General features: G+C 43.0%; 1 long non-coding RNA gene across 1 annotated transcript; it reads right to left on the bottom strand.

Moving 5' to 3' along the window:
• Nucleotides 1-331: 331 nt before the first annotated feature.
• On the bottom strand, nucleotides 332-15,604 carry LOC142564184 (uncharacterized). The gene is made up of 3 exons (XR_012824520.1): nucleotides 15,514-15,604; nucleotides 5,732-5,790; nucleotides 332-1,282 (listed from the first exon to the last, which is right to left on the bottom strand). It is a non-coding gene; the product is annotated as an uncharacterized LOC142564184 (long non-coding RNA).
• Nucleotides 15,605-16,408: the final 804 nt, after the last annotated feature.

The raw sequence follows: 16,408 nt of genomic DNA, 5'->3' as shown, positions 1-16,408 counted from the left end.
GCCTAAGGCGGCCTGGCCTCCCACATACAGACCCCAGGTATGCAAATTTTTTAATGTCAACGCTAGGGATAATTTGCTAATGCAGTTGCCTTATGCGTTATCTGCCCCCTCAATGATGGGCCTAGTGCTTTCTTGCGCGTTGCTTGCTATGATTTCTGTTTTTTCAGAGTGCATGACATTTGCATGGGGAGTTTTGGATTCCAAGGAAACCCTCTCTCACTTTTGTACTTTTGTATTATGTTCGTGTAGTCTCGTATTTAGGCATCTTCCCGTTTGTCCCACGTAACGCTGCCCACAGAAAAGAGGTGTGCTATTCACTACTCCCCCTGAGCATTTCGACGAAACCTTTTCTGTGAGCAATGTTGCATGAAATTGATTCTCTGCTGACAGGGCTGGTTTTGGCACATAACTGAGATAACTTGTTGGGTGCGGGAAAAATGACCGAAACTCCCGCCTTTTGGCCTATTTTCTTTAGTTTATGCAAGATAGTGTGAATGTATGGGATGACTGCTAGATTCCTGCGAACAGTATCACATAGGTGCAACTAAAGAAAATAGGCCAAAGGACTGCAGTCTTGGTCATTTCTTCCGCACCCCGCAAGCTATCTAAGTTATGTGCCAAAACCAGCCCTGTCAGCAGACAATCAAAATCATGCAACATTGTGCAGAGAAAGGGTTTCATCAAATGCTCAAGAGGAATAGTGTATAGCATACCTCTTTCCTGCGGGCAGCGTTACGTGGGACAAATGGGAAGTTCCCTAAACTTGAGACTACAGGAACATAATCGGAGAGTACAAAAAGGGAAAGAAGGTTTCCTTGGAATCCATTGCTCCCAATGCAAATGTAATCGACTGTTTGAAAAAACAGAAATAATAGCAAGCAGTGTGAAAGAAAACACTAGACTCATCATTGAGGCAGCGGCTATTGCAGAATGCAACTGTGTTAGCAAGCCATCCCTATAGCACTGACTGTTAAAGAATTTGAATATCTGGGGTCTGTATGCAGGAAGCCGCCTTAGGCCTTGGTGCGCTCGTTTATTTGTGATGGCCATGTTGACTTGCACGATTGTAACAGATTATGATCAAGTGTGCAAGAGTACATATACATACCTTTTTGTAATGAACACCGGTTGGAAGTTTACGCCTGTCTTTGTCGCCTTTTTAGTGTCCCGTGTCCACTCTTGCGCAAGTCCTTTCCGCATAGACACTAGAAATTGGCTGACTAGAGGAAGGATTGGTTGAGACTTGGAATGACTGGCTGCTTGCAGAGGCCTTCGGCTTTGCCTGAAAAGAAAGAAACACCAATCAATTAAGGCTGTTCAATTATTTACCATCATCATCACTATTGTTACTCAGATAAACAATGATTTCGTATTCACAACTGTCACTACAAGTGCTCTTGTCAAAAGAAATGGTTCAGACTCAGCCATGTTGGTATATATTCATTCGTAGCCTTATAGCATAAAAAGCTTCAGATAGAAAGGACCCAAGTCAATTGATGGTTTGCCTGGAACAGCCAAAGACGTCACGTGCACATTATGACATTCGGAGATTACTTCTCCCATATTTAGGTAGAGCTGCCATGGCCACATACTGCAGACCATAGCTTTCAACTTTCACTGCTCTATTGCTCCATTAAACAACCTTGCAGATTTTACTGTTTCCCAAAACAATGAAGCACTCTTGAAACAAGCGCAAACCATGCATGTTGTTTACTTCCGACCCAGAACAAGCAAGCCAAAGATATTGTCCAGCTGACAGGCTGGTAGAATAGCAACAATACAAAAAAACCATGCTTGCACCACAACTGTGTCACAACAGCCGTCAGCCCCTTTCGGATATGGTTTGTGTCACGGAAGAAGTATCAATGTGGAATATTCTTTTTATTCAAGCAGTGAAAATTGAAAGTTACGGTTGTGAATGCATCAACATACCCTTCCCATCTTCATAAAAAGTTATAATATTGCACTGTGTTCACCGAAAAATTTGCCCTTTTCGTAAAGAAGCCTGCAATTATGCCTGGACCCCATACATGGCTCTGGCAGGCAGTATTGTTTATTCTGTCCGTTTCTTGACTTGCAATTCCATAACGAAACAAATAATGCAACATATTTTTTCAGATTGCATTGCTTCATGTGAATGTGCTTAATTCGGGAAATTTCTGAAATGAATAAAGCCTCTCCTAAAAAATTTTAAAGTAGAGTAATTCATTAACATGCCTAAACATGAGCACTTCCCGTAGATTTTGAGAGCCAATGAGGACAGAGCTATTTGCTCAAATTTCTATGACTCATGGCAACAGGATGGCCAAATTCCGTGCTGTTAGTAAATGCAAAGAAAAAAAACTTTGGTCAATTTATGCAATGTTTTTTTCCAAAATTTTTCTTCTTTATACCGTAGTGGGGATACTCTGTGGTAATTAGTTGGAATTAATGCTATTGGCCTGCAGTCTGGTACAAAATATTTTTAAAGCCGCAGCGACAACACTATTTCCTGCGGATCTATCCAAAATGCAGATTCGGTAAAATACAGGGAGAATGCTTCTAACTAAACAGGTAATTCTATATTGCTTTTTGCAGAGACACCTTTTTTTTTTCTTGGAAAACTAAGGTTAATTTCATTGTTGCCAGGCTCGGGCAGCAAAATAAATTTTTAAATCAAAATTAAAAGTGATCGCCAGGCATGTCCAGTTGAATTTATCTGAACATGCCCTACTGTCGGCAGTACACATGTTGCCACTTTTTTAAAGGCCTGCAAGAAGGCACCAGTTACATTTTCTAGGGCAAGAAGGCAATGAAGTATGTTACTTAAGGCAATTAGTCACAGGAGTCCTGGATAAGTAGAAGAAAATTTAAAGACTATAAATTGTTTAGAAGACTTAAGTCACATAAAAGTACCATCATTGCATTGTGCTAAAACTAACCTAAGAGACTGAAACCTGACATGATAAAAATGGAGCTTGAGAATGAAGGCTTGCTCAACAAGCAACAGAACGACAAAAAATGATATGCATGATAAATTTAAAAAAACACGCTGTTGAGGACGGTAAAGAACTAGGCACCATGACGAAATTTGTAAATATGCAAGCATAGGATGGAGTCAGTTGGCGCAAGCCATATATATTTACAGATTACTAGGAAAGGCCTTCGTCCCGCAGTGGACATAATGTATGTGAGAGCACTGGGCCCCTTCGATTATGCAGTCCCAGACTGTCCGCAAACCACCTGCGGCTTCTGGTCTGGCTTGCATTGACAGAAGGGCGCATCTCAGTCATGTGATCCCGCTGCCTGGGACTGTCCAAGGTTTTGTTTGAAAGCACCGTGATTGGAAGTCGCTCTCCTGGCTGCTGTTGTCTGCTATTAGCTGCTTAAATTATGGGGTTTTACGTGCCAAATCCACTTTCTGATTACGAGGCAAGCCGTAGTTGAGGACTCCGGAAATTTCGACCACCTGGGGTTCATTAACGTGCACCTAGATCTAAGTACACTGGTGTTTTCATATTTTGCCCCCATTGATATGCGGCCACCGTGGACGGGATTCAATCCCGTGACCTCGTGCTTTTAGCTACTTGTAGATAGCGCCCTACCCAGCAAATTCAGTAGCGTGGTCATCAAAATGGTGCAGTCTCAGAGGCCATGTCGCCGACACAACCATAATGCTTGCATAATGGAATCGCAGCCTGAGCAAGTTTACATCGTGCTCTCGCTCTTCGGGCCCCTTAACCGCTGTATTTAAGCCAGCTCATTCATTTCCTGTAAAATTTAAGCGTCATTGCCACACAAAAATAAGCAAAAACACGGTTGTGCCACATCACTGTTCACCCACAAAGCACAGGCCGATATCCTCAAAGCTCGTGAAACCGTCTACTAAAGGCCTGACGTGTGTCTAGGACAGAGCGCATCTACATTGTCTACTAATTCTGCACATCCAAAAGCAAAATTCCGAATTTGGGTAACAGAAGGAATCAGCACACATGTCAACAGCAATCTGTGAAGCTCTGATTATACAGGTTGTCCCACGTAACTTGAGCCAAACAATAAAAATATGCAAATGTGACGTAGCTCGACAGAACCAAGGTAATGTTCTTTGCCGTCACTTGGAGATACTTAGATATTTTTTCATTCCACCACAATAAATATTTCATCTTCGTTAATTAATCAACTTTTCAAATATTATAATTAGATTAGAAGTGTCCATGAGAAAATTGTAGAGCAACATGAAAAGCTCCCCATACAGCTTTCTGTTGTTTGAGACATGCTGCGTAGAAGTGTTTTTTCGAGAAAGAAGCTCGCGAATACACAAAAAGTGCTGCGAATGGACAGTCACGCAACAATTTAGTGTGTATTTGCAGGCTTCTTTCCCGCTAGGAAAAACACTTTTATGTAGCATGTATTAATCATAATATTTGGGAAGTTGATTAATTACCGAATACTAATGATTTAATCTGGCAAAATGAAAAAAAAAATGAGTATGTCGAAGCGAGGGCAAACAACATTACCTTGGTTCTGTCCAGTTACGTGGCATTTGCATATCTTCAATGTTTGGCTCAAGTTACGTGAAACACCCTGTATGCCACGCCAGCTACCAGCATTAAATATCTACATGCAATATGATATGTTTCCTCGTCCATCAGTTTCACTCATCTGAACAGCGAAATCTACCTGTTTACTATGCATATAGCAATGAGCATGACAGATGTCACGAAACACATCAAGAAAAGCAAGCATTTGCGCCTGATCACTGTGTTTTGCCTTAAAAAACACAAGGACTAAGGTTGCAGCAATTAGACCACTCATGAAAACCTCGCATTATGGCACACAAAGCATCGATTTAACAGAAGCGATAGCTGAGTACATGATATTTGCTGTCTGGAACGCGCAAAGTGCACATAAACACACATCCTCTTTGAAAACATAGCGTCAAGCCCGCATGCATCTTTTTAAGACAGCCGCTGTCTGGTAGCTACTTGCATATGTCTGAACAAATATCTGCTGACAGCTCTGAGAGTCCGCAGAGTCTGTGACTTCTGGTAAAATGAATGCGATACTGGCTGCTCTCGGACTGGTGGATGGGGCTTCCGAAGCCGATTGAGAAAATCGAATGCGGGACAGCAGTGCTAAGCAGTCCAGGACTGTCAAGGACTGATAATCGAAGAGGCCCACTAATGCTTTGTGTTGCTATCCTATGTAATCTCTTCATACTGATCAGCTCAAGCTTCATGGCAAAGTCTCTTGTTAGTGCTCTGAAGACAAGCCTCTGGCCCAAACATTGGCTATAGAGACGACCATCGTTCGACAACTGTTGATCTGTTCATAGAAGTGAGAATTCCGCGACAAACTTTTCAATGAAGCAAGCAATATGATGATGAACTTGTTTCACAAAACTTCATAAGTACACCTGACCTTTGACTCATTTTTGCATGTAAGTAAATATTATGAAATTGTCGCTGTGAACAGTTGTCCCCGACTGCTGTACACTTGTGATAAAAAATTAACCGTATTTGAAAGTTTGTATAATTAGCCAGGAGAGCCGCACTTGCTGGATGGCTCATCATTTAATTTGGAAAAAAATTCAGCAGTGAGCAGCAATTGTATAACTAATGACCTTGAACATCTTTTATAATTATTAATTTGTAAACACCTGTTGTCGAACAGCCCACCTACTGAAGTTTTGAACACATTGTACACAATTATAGCACATACTACGCGAAATAAGATCTGTAATAGACATTACCAAATACAATATTAGTGTGGCGGCAAGTCAAATGGCTCCTTGCAATGCTTGCGTCCTTCCTGGGAGAACAAAAAACGACATTAGGCTTACACTGACAGCACCAAACCACATAATTTAAGTTGTAAACAAGTGCCCCAGAACATAGGAAGTTCTAATTAGATATGGTCAACCTGCTTGACCATGTCACAGACATTGAATCACAGAATGTACTTTTATGGAGCCTCAACTCTACGAAATACATGCTAATACAAACATGCTAGTACACAGAATCAAATTGGATGCATGAAAATTCTCAGTAAACCTTTATTTCCTAGCAACCACAAGTTGCTCTTTGTGAAGTGCAACAAGTGAGTGTCTAACCTACACTAAGAAGGTGGAAAATTCGGGATCCTTTTTGGTGAATAACTAACCATATCTCTACCGGTACCCAGCAATACAAAGGTGAATTGTAAGTATTATATTGATTAACGAAACAGTTCTGTGCTACCAAGCAAGTACAATAAATTATTTCGAATTCATCTTCATGTCAGGCTAATCAAGTTAATTTTCTTTAGATAACATGAGAGAATGGTTGGAAAAAAATATTGGAATCTGTCAACAATGTTGAAGCAATTTTATGATGGCCTGCAGTTGTTGAAATAAGACCTGGGGCAGGGGGAGAAAAGACAAAGAAGTGTGATAAAACAAAATGGGGCCTGTGCTGTGCAGCTACTAAATGCAGTTTTATTAAATTATGATGTGCAAAACAGCAGATGTAAGAGATGCGAGACCCTCAGGTGGTATTTTGCAATGTTGTTACGGGAAATTGTTTCAAGGAGCATGACTCCTTAACCCTTCAAGGGTCAATGACGTATATTTACGGCACTGTCTGTAGGTTTAAAAAGCGCGACAATTTCCTAACCTTTTCTTTTCTGTCATGTGCTGCCATTATGTGGGAATACAGGGAATTTCTTTTGCACGCCTCGCTCTCTCAGTTTTCGTTGCATGGTTTGTTTTAGCGCTAGTTCGCTCCTGCGCGTCTATGTACTACTGCTTGCGCATTGGCGTGCGCGTGGGCGGGTGGCGGTTTGGGTTTTGTTTTCGTAGGCCGTTTCGGCTTCTTGCGCTTGCAAAACTGATGGCTATCTCGTTACTAATCGCTCAAAAGGCTACTGCTTGTTTCTCGCTCATTTAGTGCTCGCAGGGGTGCGCATAGGAAGGATGCTGCCGTGCATGCACTTCTGTTGCTCCTTTTTTTTTTTTTTTGAGACTCGCGAAAATTAATTGCATCTGGTTGGCGATAAGATGAAGATTAGTGGAAGTTTGTCACACGTTTTGCTTTTTTGATGGGCACACAACCGCACAGTTTTCTTGAGTGCATGCACCTACACAGTTCGATTACACTATGGATGTACTATCATAAGCAATATGAAAGGGAACACAGGAACGCGTGGCAAACAGCCTTGAAACAGACTCTGAGCGATACGCGGATGGCGCTGTGAAAAACGAAGGGGGAAAGGGGAGTGCTCTTCCAATAACTGTTGGCACTCCCACCACGCTGGCATTTCTACAAAGGAGCAGCTTACGTCATGGATCGTCCGACAGCCGATAAGACGGTGATCGTCACCAGTGACTTACACCGATTCACTTTCTTTTCTTTCATTCTCTTTTTTTGTTCGTGCAACCGCTTGATAGTACTCCGAGAAAAAGTTTGCCCTGTATTTCAAACCGATTCTTTATTTGAATCGACGCACTCGGTTGTCAGTGGCACCTCGAACAGCGGCGACGCTCAAACCAATGACGACAGAGGAATAGAATAAAGAGAAATTTAAAAAAAAAGAACATTGACAAACTGTCTCTCGTGCGACTGTTGCACGAAGTTCGTTCAGAAAAAATTCACGTCGCACACTGCAGTGGCCCACGCAGAGCAGTCAACTCTGAATTTGCAGCCTCAAGATGCCTCGAGTGCCTCTTAAAGAGCGGGAAGATATAATAGAAATGTCTAAAAGAGGTTATACGCAGCGCAATATTGCTCTCGTGACAAGCCGCCCATTGAAAACGGTCAACCGGATTATCCAGGCTTACCGAGACGAAGGACGCATAAACGATGCGCCGCACCGCACACCACCTCGATCAACAACGAACGACCAAGACCTTTGCATCGTGGCTGCCGTCAGCGACAAGCCATTTCAAAGTGCAAAAGACATTCGAGGTGCTCTTGGCTTGAACAACTTGAGCGACAGCACGGTACGACGAAGGCTTAGAGAAGCAGGACTGCAAAGCCGCATCGCCGCACAGAAACCTCTGCTCACCGCAGCCAACAAAGCGGCTCGCCTGAGGTTCGCTACTGAACACCGCAGCTGGAGTGAGAGTGGGTAGAAGTATGTAGTTTTCTCTGATGAGTCCACGTTCTCGAGCCGCTGGGACCAACGAAAGAGAGTGTGGTGGACCGCAAACACACGCTTTAGTCCACAGAATATCCAGGAGGTGGCCGCCAGTGGACGCGTGTCTGTGAACGTCTGGGGGGGCGATTTCCCACGCAGGCCTAGGCCCACTGGTGAGAATTGATGGGCGGTTCACCAGTGCTGCGTATTGCACTCTGCTCGAGCACCAGATGATCCCCTATGTGTTGAACAGGCTGCACCTGGATGGGTGTTATTTTTTCCAACAGGACTTGTCTCCCGTTCACACATCGAAGGACGTGGCGCGCCTTTTGGAAGAGCGAGGGGTAATGCAACTTCAGTGGTGTGCGAAGGGTGCCGACATGAACATTATAGAGCACGTTTGGGGCCGTATGAAAGTGAATCTTTCGAAGAGCTCACTAGAATTGGCGAACTCCGACCAACTATGGGAAGCAATAGAACATGAGTGGAAGCCCGCCTTCAGCGTGATACCGCACTCATCGAGGCTCTCTACGCATCTTTGCCTCAAAGAATAGAGGCCATCGTTAAGTCGACGGTGGCATGACGCGTTATTAGGCCATCAACGAACAAAGCAAAGGACGAGGATAAGCTGCGATAACGCTATTGCCTTATTTCATTTGCTTCAATATCTTTTTAATATTCGGCAAGCGCCAATAAACTTATTTTGAACTTACCCTTAAAGACAATTTTTTCCCGGTTTAGAAGATTTACCATAAATCAATATCGAAGTCCGGAACAGTGCTATCTTTTGTAATGATTCGACGCCAAAGGTTACCAGTGATGCAATATCGAACAGTGTTATCACTGTCTGCTGGCGATGTGAAATTCCGCACTTTGCAGACGCATGGCGGGAGTGCGAACAGTTGTTAGAACAGCGTCCCCCTTTCCACTTTGTTTCCAACGGTGGCCGCTGCGTATCACCCATATAGCTGGGTCTGAGGGTGTTTTCTACGCGTTCCTGTTTTCCCTTAGATATTGCTCATAATAGTACATATTAGTGTAAGAGCAGGAACATTTGAGTCTTGCAAAGTATTTTCGTGTGCACATTTTCAAAGCCTTGAACTATAACAATGTAACAAATTTTTTACTCTTATAGGTTTATTTCCTTTTTTATTATTGTTATTCATGAATAACGAGTACCATATATACCAACGCAAAATAATTTTTTTGTGGCTTTACGGACAACCTAGAAAAATTACGGTAATTTTTTTTTGAAATAAGTCCCTAAGAATTGGAATCTGCAATAAAAAAAATCGACCCTGGGCGGTCAAATATGGCAAAAAAGATCGACCCTCAGAGGGTTAATTATATTCATGCAATCTTTAGAAACGGATGGCATAAAGGACATACTTGTTGACAGTTTTATAGCGAGTCATGAACACGATGCACGCGGGAGTTAAAGAAGCATCTTTAAAGAATGCTCTAGAAACTTGCAAAAAGCAAGTTTCTATAACCTCTCACAACACCGAGCTTCACCTACAAGTGTTGTAACATTTCCTTGCAACGTGCAGCACTGTTTTCACAGACATAGTTTGAATCACTGTGTCACAAGCTCTGGAAACAAAAGTGCATACATAAGTGCTAAACAAGCACATATGATGCCCTACCCCTACTGCACAGACACATTTATCTACACTAACACATGTAGATGGATTATGTCATCCATTTGGTAGCTTCTGATCATGTTCCAAAGCATGAATCTCATAACTGCAAATTCTATAAGAATGTGACACCGACTGATTACTTGGGGACAACACGAAAAGATGGGAGAAGGCCAAACAACACGAGCGCAGGCTAAGACTTTTGGTTAATTGCACACACACACACACACACAAACACACACACACACACACACACACACACACACACACACACACACACACACACACACACACACACACACACACACACACACACACACACACACACACACACAAATATTAGGCCTATTTGTCCTGCCTAGTTGCAGCTGCAGGACAGCGGGATGTTGTAAACAACCACACAGTTGAACTGCTGCATGTGCCTCTTGCTACACTTTGCGCCAAGGCCTGGTCTGATTCACCTTTTTGAACCCAGATTTTGAGACTATGGCTGACCTTCTGAACGTGATCTAACAGTGGTCACACCACTGTAGGCCAATGTTAGACCTGGGTATAGAAGTTCTCCTCGACTTGTTGAGGATGCTATTTCGTGCTTCTGTGACAGAGCTTCACAGCCGAACAGTGCGCTGATGCGAAAGGCAGAATTCCCTCCTTAAAAGACGGGGCATAGATGCAGTGCACATGACACTCACCAAAGAAAACAATGAGGTCAAGAAATGGAAGATCACTGTCTAGTTGTAGTTTTCCAGTAGAACACGTTGTGGGGGCTACTTGGTGAAGAGCTTTCAGAAGATGAAGCGCCAACAGAGACAACACAGTAAGAAAGAACAAAGACAGCACAAGGTGCTACTTGCAACTGTTTATTGAGGTCAAAAGCAGCTGAATATATAGCCATGGGGAGAAGGGGAAGAAAAAAACAGAAGCATTGCTTGTGTGAAGGCGCATGCGCCAGAACACAGAAGATGAAGGGAATCATAAGATTAGCCAAAATCTAAAATTTATCTAAAAACATGCATTCATTTGTGTAAATATTCAGACACAGGCATGCTGACACAGGCATCCCCTCTATTCTTAATCTGCTTGGCCTCCAACAGCTCACGTGCCACAGTGTATTTGCTTTTAAGCACGATCGTTGTATCCTGAAGCCTTGCTTCACATACTTGCTTATTCTCATTCCTGCAGGCCTTGCAATGAAGTGGCAAGTTTGAGCCATAACTATTTTTCAGCGGAAGCTTGTGCTCCCACAGGTGTTCGCTGATACATCAGCCAGTTTGTCCGATACACTCTTTCCCACACTTCCACGGTATACGACCGCTTCTTCACACTTCACAAAAGGATTTGTATGTTTAATAGAACACTCTACTTTTAGAGTCATGAGATCCAATCAGGCGGCACAAAGTAGCAAGCTTTCGGGGCGCAGCAAAAACCACAGGAATTTTATATTTTGCGGCGATGTGTTTAAGATTACGCGCCACTTCGTGAGAATACGGTATCGCCACTGGATACGGCAGAAATCCTTGCGGGCACGAGGTCGGTATACCGACCCTGCAATTAATTGTTGCAATATAAGTCTATGCACTCCAAGACTGTTAAACGTGCGATTGCCACTATGTGCCTTGAATTTACCCTTAAAGAATTGTGCTGTCATAAGGCACACAAAGCCTTTGACGAACAGATTTTGAAGTTGAAGAAAGCTGGCTTTCCTTGTTTGGTTTTGAGCAAAGTTTCAGAGGCGTTGTTGAAAAAAGTGCAAAAAGAAAGAAACTTAAGCAGTGAAGAAGGTCAAACATTGGAAAAGAAAGCTAAAGCAGTGGTGATACCGTATTCTCACAAAGCAGCACATAATCTTAAACATGTCATCGTGAAATACAAAATTCCTGTGGTTTCTTCCGAGCCCCAAAAACTTGCTACTTTGTGCCGTCTGATTGGATATGATGACTAAGAAAGTAGAGTGTTCTAGTAAACACACAAACCCTTTTGTGAAGTACGGAGAAGGGGTCGTATACTGCATACCGCTGAAGTGTGGGAAGGAGTAAACCAGACAAACTGGCCAATGTATTAATGAACGCCTGCAGGAGCACAAGCTTTCACTCAAAAATGGTTATGGCTCAAACTTCCTGCTTCATTGCAAGGCATGTGAGAATGAGAATAAGCAAGTACGTGAAGCAAGGCTTCCTAATACAACAATCATGTTTAAAAGCAATGACACTGTGGCACGTGAACTTTTGGAGGCCAACCAGACTAAGAAAAGAGGGGACGCCTGTGTCGACACCCCGTCTCCGACTATTTACAGAAATGAACGCATGTTTTTAGATAAGTTTTAGATTTTGGTTAATCTTATGATTCCCTTCATATACATCTTCCATATTTTTGCACATGCGCATTCACATAATCAGTGCTTCTTTTTTTTTTCTTCCCCCTCTCCCCATGGCTATATATTCAGTGCTTTTGACCTCAATAAACAGTTGCAAGTAGCACCTTGTCCTGTCTTTGTTCTTTCTGACTGTGCTGTCTCTGTTGGCACTTCATCTATTGAAATGTAGTTTTCCCCTTTCCATGAGCTCATCTAGCACTTTAGAGAAGACAGAAAACAAATAACTCAACCCATTTAGTAGCCTTACTTCACGTCATATAGGGTAGAAAGTTTCCAATGAAGCAGAATAGCTTTACTACGCTGGTTCTTACAGCAGCTAGTGTTTTACGACTAGCTGACAGTGTTCTCGGCAGTGAAAAGTCACAATTAAAGTGGTTGAGCAACTATTTAATGTCTCCTACAAAGTGCCACGCATGTTCAAGTAAGCAAAACTACTACTGAAAGGCAAGCTCCACTATCTGGGCCTGAAGATTTTCTGTGGTGAGCATCGAGCTGGAGCTATTCCCTGCACTCAAAGGTGTTTTTAACTTTTCTATTGGTGCACCTGAACACTGAAGCATGTTGTTGCTACAGGAACACCGGAGATCACATTTAACACTTGGTACCACCCCGACGTGGAGGGGAGCTTCCATAACCAAGTACAATGTTTGCTTTTAACAGTGCGTTCGCACTGCCTTTTAGCATGCATTGCCAAGAAGCATTTAATGGAGTTGAACGTAGCTGACGTCTTAGGTCAGACAACTTCGAGTAAGCCAAGGCCTATGACTGTTATGCAATCTGTACACAAAGGCAACCATCAATTCAAGCAAATTGTTCAGAGAGTTGAAACTACCTTTTTATTTTCAGTGCCAAGCAATCTGGGCACGTACAAAATGTTAACCGGACCAGGGCAACACGTGAAGTTTACATAAAAAGATATGTGCTGGAGTTCATAGGTACTACGGTTGGTGCTGTTTACAATATCCCACTGTCCTGCAGCCGCAATTATGTAGGACAAACCGGCCGACGACTCAAGGATTATCTTACAAAACATGCACAGACCCTTGACACAACATGGGGGAGCAACATAGCTATTGATGCTGCTTTGTGCAGTTGTACACCAAATTTTTAGCAGTGAAGTATCTTCATGACACATTTTCATAGCAGACATAACTTTCAGAATAGCTCCCACTATGCTAGCGTGTCATCACTTAACCTGCCGGAGCATTCTAAATTGGGCTGCTTGGTGCATGTTTAGAAGGGAACCGAACAGGGCTACAGACAGGACAAAGGGAATATGTTGCTGTGTACAACGCTGTCACTTCATACTGGCAGTAGCACTGTTCGTTCCCTTTTAAATATTCATATCTTTTGGTCGCCTGACCACGCAACGCAGCTGCGAGCTCAGGCTATAATTTTACATTGTTACGTTGCCTTCCAATGTTGCACTTAATTACATCATCGCATACTCACCTGTTATAGTTAGCTCAACACTAGCTCACAGTGAGCTTATTCGTGGCTAATGTTAGTTACCATGGAGCCCATGCATGACAGTGCTAACGATCAGTGTGCAGTGTTGTTGCATACTCATTAAGCCAACACTAGAAAACCAGTTATTTTATTGGTGCGTGTTTTATCTGTTGCCTCAAATCTTTAACTCTGGCACTATAAGTGTTTTTTAAACACCACTCATATGTGCAACCAAGTCAGGTATGAAACAATATCCCTTTCAAGTCGACGTGCTCATACTGAACCAATTTGTTGCCACAGGAAAACAAATCATCAATTATCCTTTGAATGCATCTGCAAAAATTACTCGCATAGGCCTCGTCATTCCACCAACATTTGCAGTCACTGTCTATTAAGACTGCATATGCAAGACAGATATACAATAGAATGGCACAGCTTTCCAGAACAAAGAGCACCACTAGACAGACTGCTGTGGCACACTTTCTCAGGCCCGCTGGCTGAGAAACTGAGCACAAACCGGCACACAGACATCCTTCACTGGTGCAATAGCTGCAATTGAAGCAAATAATATCAGGTATTTTCAGACCGGTCGTCCACAGTAAAGCAAAAACATTTTCATATACAAATACTCTTGCACATAAGCTTGTCACCGAATTACCGATTGCTGTGGTATCGTTTGGTGTCTTCAATTGTATCGTTCAACTCATTTAAAAAAAGACTTCATGAAGCACCTTCTATTCGGCAGAACAGCAGACATTTTGCTCTACATAACTCACAACATGTATTTTAGAATAATTATTGTATTGATGCCTATATGCTGAAAATTAGTCTATGCAACTAGAGACAGTCAGTATTAGAACCAGCCTTTAACATCAGTGTTGACACATCTTTTGATTTTTTATACCAGTTTGGAACATTTGTAACTTTGGATGTCCATTACACACTTTTTGGCACCGCTATTCTGTGTCAAGGTTACGTTAAAAATTACTTATCACATGCACTTGCTTTACAATTAAGCCGCAGATGGGCAAAATTTACGTGGCAATCCACTCCCAGATTACGTTAAATGCTGACGTATTGCGTCAGAACGTTGATAGTCAGCCTGGTAGCTGTCTGAAGTAAAAACAAAACAAAAACAAAAATTCGCGAAACATCTGGTGCCGATTGCCAGCTAGCAAAATAATCAATTTCTTCTCCAGCGACCCTTAATGGGTATCACGCGGACACTTTCAAGTGCGATCGCGCACGATTGCTCGGGCTCGATCCCAAAGTGTTCCAAGGCACCGTGTTACACCAGTGTTACGTAACACTGCAGATCGCACGAGGTTACGGCAGCAAGCACGCTACACCGTCCATTCATTGTGATGTAGGGGCATCGCATGCAACATGCTCTATGAGGTCTTCATACACAAGCAGACTTTCAATTCCAGAAGCAGCCTTTCAATTACGGATATGAACAGAGCGATTATGAACGCCAAGCACACTGCGTCCTAAGCTTAAGGAAAAATAGAATTTCGCTGTGATGCAATGCGTCGCCGAATACGGCCAACATAGTGTTACACCGCGCCGTGAGAGATTGCTAAGGGGAACAGTAACTTCACTTTATTTTGGAATGCCAAGAACACATCACAACACATTGCAAAACTGGAATGCCAACGTCAGTAAACCAGCTGCCACATACAGCCGATAACGAACTGCTACAGACGACATCGTCGCTGATGTTGCCTACGCGCCTCATTGTACTCTATATGAAATCAGCACAACAAACGCTACACCATTTATCACAGACTCGCAATGCCGCGGCTTTATCAATCCTCATGGCCAAGCGGGAATGTCGTTACAGGGCATTGACAGGGCATGCTCACACAACACAGTTCAGCCCGTCACCGGCCATCGCGGTGCATTTCGCACGCGCGACGTGCACCAACAACAAAAAAGGACACTTAAATCACTTACTTGCGTAGCAGTCCATCGTCGATTCCTTCTTATTCTCTCAGTGAAATCCCAAATGCAAGAGGTATACCACCACCACACACCGCCATTTCCAGCCGCTGTCCACTCTGTACTGTTGAGGCGGAGAAATGCAACCCGTCGTGTAGAAGCGATGAAGGGTGGTGAGCAGCGCCACCGCTGAAACCTCTTCCGTTTGTGCGTGCGTACTACGATTCGCCTATGAATAATGTTCAAGCAGCGTTACCTATGGTGATATTAGGTAACTGCTGGTAAACGTGGGCGGTGTCTTTTCTTTATATTCGTTGCGTGTTGATTTTTCGCTCTTAACATGCTCAGTTGCCCTCCACATGAAATTACGGACGGTTCTCCGTATTTCAAAAACAGAGCTCACGTCCGTTTTTTTACGTAGAATTCCGCCGTTTTTCATGAAACTGAACGGTCTACGTAATTTTTACGGCAGGTTTGACCGTAAAATTACGGAAATTTTTTACAGTGTAGTTGGTATTTTGACATGAGAACCAGCTTCAAATACAGCGCAACAGAAAGGAAGACGAACAGAGGCGCATCTAACTGATCTTATTGAAGCCAGACCCACAGGTCTATATCTCTATCGCACCTTTGTTGCGCCACACCTTTCTATCTTCCATTGATTGCTCTTTACACGATCACTTCATTCATACTAACAACGACACTGTAATTAAAGTTTCTCGCTGTATGGACTTGTTAATTCTTTTTAACAAGCCGTGCTCCATCCCGTATGAGTATGCGCGAAAGTGTGTTCTCAAGGATATTAAAATTCAAGGCAAATGCTGACCTTCACATATGAACCTCCAGGAGAAGGAAGGCTGCAGTTTCTTAATTTACGCCTGAAGTTCAGCGAAATCCACCTGTGGTGGGC

This window comes from Dermacentor variabilis, chromosome 11 (assembly GCF_050947875.1).
Source record: "Dermacentor variabilis isolate Ectoservices chromosome 11, ASM5094787v1, whole genome shotgun sequence".
Lineage (NCBI taxonomy): Eukaryota > Metazoa > Arthropoda > Arachnida > Ixodida > Ixodidae > Dermacentor > Dermacentor variabilis.
The sequence above is the reverse complement of the archived record's forward strand: the minus strand, read 5'-3'. Positions and strand labels throughout refer to the sequence as shown.